The 8,922-nt window shown below is 55.9% G+C and overlaps 1 protein-coding gene across 1 annotated transcript in view; it reads left to right on the top strand.

Annotated features, from left to right (window-relative positions):
* Positions 1-2,140: 2,140 nt before the first annotated feature.
* LOC130019913 (uncharacterized protein ENSP00000471857-like) overlaps positions 2,141-8,922 on the top strand; it is an 81,991-nt gene continuing 75,209 nt past the window's right edge. Inside the window, exon 1 of the mRNA XM_056110525.1 lies at positions 2,141-2,219. The gene's annotated coding sequence lies outside the window, so the exon portion shown is untranslated. The remainder of the gene's footprint in view (positions 2,220-8,922) is intronic.

Below are 8,922 nucleotides of genomic sequence, written 5' to 3'. Positions count from 1 at the left end.
TTCAGTCAAGCCACTCTGGAAAAGCGGGTTTCGAGAAAGTATGTTGCTTCCTCAAAAAAGGGTCTGGCTCCCTTTCTCAGGCTTAAGGAAGGAAGAGCAGGAGTCCACCGAGCACAGGGCTGCAGGCCACGCCAGCAGGGGTCCAGTGAGCATGACTGAGGCCAGACCAGCAGCAGGACTAAGCTATAAGGACAAGGGAGTCCCGGGGCTGGAGCCATAGCACAGCGGGTAGGGCGTTTGCCTTGCAAGCTGCTGATCCGGGTTCGATTCCCCGCATCCCATATAATCCCCCGAGCACCTCCAGGAGTGATTCCTGAGTGCATGAGCCAGGAGTAACCCCTGTGAATCGCTGCATCACTGGGTGTGACCCAAAAAGAACAAGGGACTCCCACCAGCACTATCCTGGGAGTTCTGCCTGCGTGAGCTGATTGACTCTCAGGTACATGCTGATGAGTGAGGGGAAGAGATGGTCAGTGCACTCATGTCTGGGAAGTGGTGGAGTCAGGATTAGAACCCAAGCACTCTGCTACCTCACTGGAGCCCAAGAGGTAGCCCAGGGGGTAGGGTTCTTGCCTTGCACAAAACAGATGCTGCTCCCATCCTTGGCCCTGCATAGCATATGTGTTCCCTGTTCCCTGAGCACAACCAGGAGTGACCCCTGAGCACAGATCCAGGAGTAAACCCCGAACACCACTGGGCATGCCTCCACCCCAAAGGAAAAAACCTCTCCCCCCTTCCTGCCCTCCCCAAACACACAGTTGGCTCCCTTCAAAGGCAAATATAGCATCAAGAGGACAGAGGCACAGTACACCAGGTAGGGTGCTTGCTTTGCACACGGCAAACCCATTTTCTACTACACATTCCATATGGTCCCTGAGCCCTACCAAGAGTTAATTATTGAGTGTAGATCCAGGAGTAACCCCTGAGCTTCCTAGGAGGTGACCCAAAAACAAAATGCAAGGCAAAACAAAACAAAACCACTGACAAAAAAAAAGCATCAAAATCCTCCCCCTGGTCAGTTGATCACTTTTCAGCGCCTCTGCTAGTCCACTTAGCAGCGTCTCTTTGTGTCGTGTCCCTTGTGTCCACAGTCCTTGGGATCTGGGTGGTTGCATGGGGGTGGGTGGACATGACTGGGGGCGGTTCGCCTGAGTTGGCTCCTGAAGCGTTGAGCTTAGAGCCCGCCTGGGCGCAGGCTTTTTCATTTTTGTTTCTCCCCCCTCAGACCCTTCTCCCTGGAGATAAATCACTCCTCTGCCGTGCTGGCCGAGCCGCGGGGGTCTGGTCCCAACTGCGAGGTCCTTGGAGGCGGCCACTGGCTTTCTCGGGCTCCAGGAGGGAGCTCGGCCAGCCCTTCCGCCGCCACCCCACCCCCCATTTCCTTCCAGCGCAGCTTGGAAGCCCCCAGGCCGGCCGGCAAGGGTGGGCGTGGAACCCTCGCACAGCGAAGAGGTGGCCACGGGTTCAGGCTGGGGACCGGCTCCGTTCGCACTTGGGAGGGGGGTATCTTGTCATTTCCGCTCCCCTCTTCCTTCCCCACCCCCCAGTCCCTCGGCCCGGGCTGGTAGGGCGGGCTGGGGCGGGGGTGATTGGGGGGAGGCGAGTCCAGACGGCGGCAATAAGTCACGGATTTGACGGCCTGTCACTTCGGGGGCCTCCCCTAAGTCGGGGTGCAGGGCGGAAGGAGGGGTGCAGCTGAGCCGTGAGCCCACTTCTCGGCAGCCGAGGCCGGGCGTGGGCTGGAGGCTGCGGGGGTGCGGGACGCCGAGCGCGGTTGTGCCAAGGGTCCTGATGCGGGGCGCGCCGGACGCCCGGGGCCCCGGCTGCCGCCTTTCTGCGGCCGGGGAGGCGGGGCGCGCGCGGAGCAGGAAAGGGGGACGGGAATAGCTTTGCCGTGACCGCGTCTGGACGGGACCCACCCTCCGCCCCTCTGCGGGGCCCGGCGGCGCGCGGGCCGGACGGGGGCGCGCGCGGGGCGGCGGCGCGTGTGCGGGGGCCGCGGGTCACGAGGCCCCGCCCCGCCGCCCGCCGGGGCCGCGATGCCGCCTCCCCGCGCATTGTGCGGCCGCTGGCGGCCCTAGCGCGGCGCCCCGAGCCCCGGGAAACTTTTCTTTCTCGCCAGGCCCCGGCGCCGGGAGCTGGGGGGATGCGCCCCTGGGCGCGGCGGCGGCGGCGGCGGCGGTGGCGCGGAGTCCGAGCCCCGGAGGGCCGCCGAGCCGGTGAGTGAGACGCGCGCCGGGCCAGGGAGCCGGGGAACCGGGGGGCCTGGCGGGGGTTCCGAGGACAGGTTCGGGGAGTGGGGCGCCGAGCCCGCGGTGGCCCGGGAAGGTGTGAGCGCAGACGGATCCCCGGGGACCGCGCGTCGGAGCCAGGCGCGGGCTCACCCGGGGCCACCGGCGCCTACCCTAGGCGTTCTTTCCCGAGAAGTAGCTGCGACGAAAGTGCCATCAGAGACCCCAAGGGCTGCTCCGTCCGTCCGTCCTTCCGTCCGTTTGTCCGTTCGTCCGTTTCTCATACAAACACTCTTCTCTCATCCCTGGGGAGTGAACAGAACGTCTGGCTAGGTGACCCCACCAGTCCAGAAAAGTGGGGACGGGGTGGGAGCCAGGATGCGCCGAGAAGTGACCCCCCCAGTGATCGTCCACCTCCTAAGTGCCCGCCCAGAGAAAGTGTGAGGAACCCGTGGGAAGGGAAAGGAGAGGTCGGGGCAGGGGCCGGGAGGCTCACCTACGGCCGCCGGGGCGCAGGTCCCCCCTTCCATCCGCGCAGAGCGGCGGGAAACCGGTCACCCCGTTTTAAAACCAGTCCCGTGTGCGGAGTGCAGAGAGGGTGCGGGCTGTCGGGGTGTGTGTCTGTGTCTGTGTCTGTGTGTCTGTGTCTGTGTGTCTGCAGGGGTGGGGTCCGGGGCGCAGCGCGCAGGAAAGTCTACGGGACTTTGTTAGCGCCGCCGGGGGCGCAGCTGGCGCCGGCTTCGGGGAGGCGCGAATCCCCCCTCGATAACGTGGTGCTTATCTGGCTTCCTGTCCCAGTGATTCGGATACCATTGGCTCGTTCAAATCCTGTGCCGAACAGCGTGCAGCCTTGTTCCCGGAGCCGGGGCTCGCCTGGCTTCCCTGGGCGGTGCAGCCTGGCTCCCGCTAGATCGGGCCACCAGCTTCTGAGCCCGGCACCACCGAACCGAGAACCCTTCCTCCCCGACCCCGGACTCCTGCCGGACAATTCGTGGGGCTGGCATCTGTGCCTGCGTGTTTTTAAAAATTCAGCTGTGGATTTCGGTTGGTGTGTTTTAGGATTGAACTGGGATGGTAGACAGTGGGAGGAAGTTTGCGAGTCCCGCAGAGTTCTCGCTCACCTCTCGAATTCCCGCTGACTACCTGTTCCGCTGTCTTACCGGCGTCTCAGGTTCCATGCAGGTCGTGTCTGGGGTGAGGGGGATGGGGACGTTAGGTATCGCCAGGAAAATGGGGATGCTCCAGCTTCTGGGAAAACCCTTCCTGGACCTCCCTGTGCAGAGGGGCTGACTGACTCTGAACTCCAGAAAGTCCCCTAACTCCCTGGGGCAGGGATGTTTTAGACTCTCCGGCTAATTGTGCCTTAATTCTCCTTCCACCAGGCAACCCCCTGCCAAATCCCCCGAATCTGGTAGGCAATATATATATATATATATATATATATATATATATATAGCCCACACGGCAAAGCCTGGCAAGCTACCTGTCGTATTCAATATGCCAAACACAGTAACAACAAGTCTCAAAATGGAGACGTTACTGGACCCGCTCGAACTAATCGATGAACAACAGGAGGACAGTGACATATATATATATATATCTGTATCTACAGATATATATATATATCTGTATATATATATGTTGAATTCATAAGATTGGGGGTGGGTGGGTGGAAATCCAAGTCCCAGTAACTCATGTATTCACTTTTATTTTCTTTCTGTTTGTTTGGACATGTCTGATGGCAGTGTTGGGGCTCCTCACTTGGTGCTCAGAAGGTGCAGGCCACTCCCTAGCATTGCGCTGAGGCTCTGTGGTGTCGGGGATGGAGCCTTGGCTTCCCACGTGCAAGGCCCGTGCTTCAGGCCCTGGCCCTCACCTACTCATTCTTTAGACTCATTTGATTTGCCTCATGCTTGTTTCCTTCTGAAAACATGGTCTCTAATATTGACTTGATTGCTGGTGGGGCTTTTGGGATATCTCCAAGAGGGAGAGTGGAAAGCAAGAACTGGTCATAGTACAGCAGAGAGCACATTTGCCTTGCATGCAGCTGACCCAGGTTCCATCCCTGGCATCCCATCCCCAAGCACTGCCAGGAGTAATTCCCGATTCCTGTATGCAGAGCCAAGAGAAACCCATGAGCACCGCCGGGTGTGTCCCCAAAAGAATACCAAACCAAAAAAAAAAAAAGCACTGTTTATCTTCCCTGGCCAAAGCTGGGCCCCCCTCTTGAGTCCACCTGATCCAGTAAAGAGTGGACGCCCGCAGGAAAAAATATTCTTGACCATCTTTGAAAATGTCGCTGTTTTTCATCTTTCAGCAATGTCACTTCCCTCCTATAAAGTTCTTTTGAATTCTTGAGGGCTTTGCCTTTGGCAAAAAGAGAGAACATCAAAATCAAAAGGGTTTCTTCCCCTCCCAGCTTCTGCCTCGGCCTCCTCCCTCTTACGGAGTCCACTTTGGCCAGCTGGGGAGGAGAGGCCAGCCGCACAGCTGGAGCTGCGGAAGCCAGCCTAGAACTGGGGTCTCCCGGCTCCCAGACCCTTCCCACAAGTCACCTCCTCGCCCACTGCATCTCTCTCCTTGGTGCCAACAGGCCTTGGCAGATGTTACTGAGCCATTGGCCAGAGAGAGGAAAGGAAGGAGAGGTCAGGAGCACTGTCTGGGGCCGGGGGCGACCCACTCCGGGCTCTGAGACTGTCTGGACGTGGAGAACTGAGAAATGTGGCAACACTTGGCAAACACTCCATCTTTCTGGCCCCTTGTCGCAAAAACAATAATTAAAAACACTTCGAGTTCCTTCTTCAACTTGAAAAAAACCCCACCACGTCTTCAAGGGAAAACACCCTCCCCAGTTCGTAGTTTCCTGGGCTGACTCAGGCCCGGTTTCCTCTGAGGGCCTGTGCTCTCGTCGTCCGGCTTCCTTGAGACGTGGGAGGAGGCGGGTGCTGAGGCCCTGGTGGCTGGGATCTGCCCTGGTGTGTGGGCCTCTGGCTCCCGAAGCAGCCGGCCTCCTCGGACCTGTTTGTTCTATGGCATTTTATTTATTTATTGTTTTAGTTTGGGGGCCACACCCGGTTGTGCTCAGGACTTCCTCCTGGCTCTGTGCTCAGGAGTCACTTCTGCTGGGGTTCAGGGGCTTGAACCTGGGCTGGCTGCATGCGAGGCAAGCATCCTACCTGCTGTCCTATCTCTGTGGCTCTTGCTTCTCATACTTTTATGTATTTATGTTGTTTGTTTTTGTTTTGTTGGTTTGTTTTTGGGTCACACCCCGTGGTGCTTGGGACTTGCTTCTGGCTCTGAACTCAGGGATCACTCCTGGGGGGACTCTGGGGACCATATGGAATGCCAGGGATTGAATCTGGATCAGCCACATGCGCAGCAAGTGCTCTACCCACTGTACTATCTCTCTGGCCCTGGGTTCGTGTAAGTTTAATATGAGAGGGACTCAGGCACCGAATAAAAAATCAGAGGGGCTGGACCGTGGTTGACCACGGGGACCATCAGTGACAATATATTTCTGCTTCAGAGAACTATGAGGCATCTCTAAACACCCCTCTGCAGTTCTGAGGCTGTTGGGGACCTCCAGGTTCTCCTAATTTTCTTTTTGGAAGTTGGTGTAGAGGCAAACAACCCATCTTTGTTTATTGAGCCTGGAGCTTAGCCAGATTCATTTATTGGTCTTTTGGCAAGTATGTTCTTTGGAAATCTTTATCTATATGATGCTATCAACTGTGAATAGAGAGCTTTTTACTTCGTTTTGATTTGGAATGTCTTTTTCATTTCTTTTTTCTTGCCTAATTGCTCTGGCTAAAACTTGCAATCCAGGGAGTATTGAGTAGCAGCAATGAAAACAGGTTTTGTTCTGGTGTGACTCTGAGGAAAAACCTCTTTGGTCTTTTGTCATCGAGTTTCATAAGGGTCCTCTGTTGTGTCTGGGAGATTTTGTTGTCTGCATTGTTTCATCATGAACATGTTAAATTTTGCCAAGTGTTTTTTTTGGGGGGAGGGAGGGGGTTACACCCAGCTAGTGCTCAGGGTTTATTTCCTGACTCTGCACTCCAGGATCACTCCTGGCAAGGGTTGGGGGGTCATATGGGTGCTGGGGATCGAACTTGGCTTGGGTGCATGCAAGGTAAGCAACTGAGCTGCTGTACTGTTGCTCACTCTGGCCCCTCTCAAGCGCTTTATAAGGTCACATGTGAGGCAAGCCTGGGTTTTGGACATTGCACTGATTGTTTTTCTTGTGGTGAGATACGCCGGGCTCCTGGGAGGAAGCCCTCAGAAAGTTTTGCTTCCTTAAGCTACAGTTTCACTTCACCACTGAAAATTGTAACTGCTTGATCATAATATATAACTTAACACTGGCCTTTTGATTCTAGGGATTTTTTGTTTGTTTTTGGGCCACACCAGTGATGCTCAGGGGTAACTGCATAGATGTCAGGGATCAAACCCATGTCGACCACGTGAAAGGCAAGTGCCCAACCCCTTATACTATTGCACTGTCCCCTAATTCCTTATTTTAAATTTTCTTTTGGAACAGGATTGGGTCATACACAAAAGTGCTCAGGGGCTATTCCTGGCCTTGCTTGGGGAATTTTATGAGGTGCTGGGGTAAAAGTCGGGGGTGGTGGCAGCATCCAATACTGGTGCCCTACCTACCTTTCTATCTCTGTGGCTTATTTTGCTTCACTCTTTTTGCTTCGGGGACCTCTCCTGCGGATGCTCAGGGGTCACTCCTGGCTCTAGACTCAGGAATTACTTCTGGCGGTGCTTGGGGACTACACGGGATGCCGGGGATTAAACCTGGATTGTTCACATGCAAAGCAAGTGCCCTACCTGCTGTGCTATCGCTCCGGTCCCCTTTCTGACTTTTTTTTTTGCATCACACCCAGCAACAGGGGTTACTCCTGCTCATGCGCTCAGGAATTACTCCTGGAGGTGCTCAGGGCACCACATTGGATGCTGGGAATAGAACCTGGGTTGGCCGTGTGCAAGGCAAATGCCCTGCCTGCTGTGCTATCGCTCCAGCCCCTCTCTGACTCATTTTATGTCTTTTTTTTTTTTTGCTTTTTGCTTTTTGGGTCACACCCAACTATGCTCAGGGGTTACTCCTGGCTTTGAGCTCAGGAATCACTCCTGGTGGTGCTCGGGGGACCATATGGGATGCTGGGAATCAAACCCGAGTCGGCCATGTGCAAGGCAAACGCCCTACCCACTGTGCTATTGCTCCAGCCCCCATTTTATGTTATCTTCATGTCTGCACTGTCCACAGTGCCCCTGTGTCCAAGCCGTTTTGCTGATCCATTGGGAGGTTAAAGATTCCAAGAGTTCTCCAAGGCCGGCCCTCCAGGGAACTGTCCCCCTCCCCCTTAGCTGTGTGGGCGTCCCTTTCACCTGGTACATCAAAAGCCCCAGGAAGCTCTGAACAATTCCGGGTTCCTGGGCCTATCCTGCACTTGCTGTGGCTTCGAGGGAGCCGTGGTTTCTGAAAGCTCCTGGCGATTCTGGTGCACTTTGGGGTGAGACTCCCTGGGCTGCTTGCTGTGTGCAGTGACAGTGTCCTTCCCATCAGGATAGCGGTGCTGACCCACCTGACACCCCACCCAAGGACTTGGTTTTGTGGTGAGCACTGGGAATGAGAACCTGGGTAGAACTTGACATTCGAAGCTGCAGGCAGCCTTATCATGTGGCCCATCCCTCCTCTTTGTCACCTGTGCCAGAGGCCATCCAGCCTGGCTGGAACCCAACAGCAGGATTGAATCCTTCTAATTCCATGTCCAGATGGTTCTTGCTTTCGCGCTTCTTCCTGTGTAGAAATCTGATGGTATGGCACAGTGGAGAAAGTGGGGTCCAGAAAGTGGGTGGGCTCCCTTGAAATGCATTCGCAGTAAGGCAGGGCATTCCCTGCAGCTGCCTTTCGAGAGTAGGATCAGCACTGTCCTGGGGGCCCCTGACTCCATACCTGGCTCTCTATCACTGGGGGTGTGGGAGGGGGACTCAGTCTCTTCATGGGAGACGTACTGGAGGGAACTTGGACCAAGAAGTGAGCCAGACTTGGCTGGGTTGAAACGTGGGGCGTCCTTGGCCCCTGCTGTTGAGCTGCCATTAAAGGCCCCACTCAGAACATGGCCCCCACCTGTCCGATTCCGCCTCCCTCCCTCTGCGCCTTCCTCCTCCGCATGTTCTTCTTCCTTCCTCCTCCTCTCTTCTCTCTCGCTTTTTTTTAAAGGTTTTTGGGTCATCCCTGGGTTTGCTCAGGTGTTACTCCTGGTTCTGTGCTCAGGAATTGCTTCTGGTGGGGCTCAGAGACCACTGAGAGTCATGGCATGCAGAAGCGTTGAACCCAGGGGAGCCATGTGCAAGGCAAACGCTCTACCCACTGTACTACCACTTCAGCCCCATTCTCCCGTCTTTTGTTTTGGTTTTGGGGCCATACCCAGTGATGCTCAGGAATTACTCCTGCTGAGGTTTGGGGGACCCTGTGGGATGCTGAGGATCGAACCCAGGTTGGGCACAGGCAAGGCAAGCACGTGACCCACTGTGCTATTGCTCCGGCCCCCTCTCCCTTCCTCTACTATTTCTTCTCTTCCTTCTTTTCTGTTCTCCACCCGTCCTCCCTCTTATCCCTATTTGTTCTCCTCACCTCCTCCCTCCACTCCTTCTTTTTCCTCCTTACCACCTCCCCCATACA

The sequence above is a fragment of the Sorex fumeus genome, unplaced genomic scaffold (assembly GCF_029834395.1).
Source record: "Sorex fumeus unplaced genomic scaffold, SorFum_2.1 ptg000010l, whole genome shotgun sequence".
Taxonomy (NCBI): domain Eukaryota; kingdom Metazoa; phylum Chordata; class Mammalia; order Eulipotyphla; family Soricidae; genus Sorex; species Sorex fumeus.
Note: the sequence above shows the minus strand (reverse complement) of the source record. Positions and strands in the feature narration are given on the sequence as shown.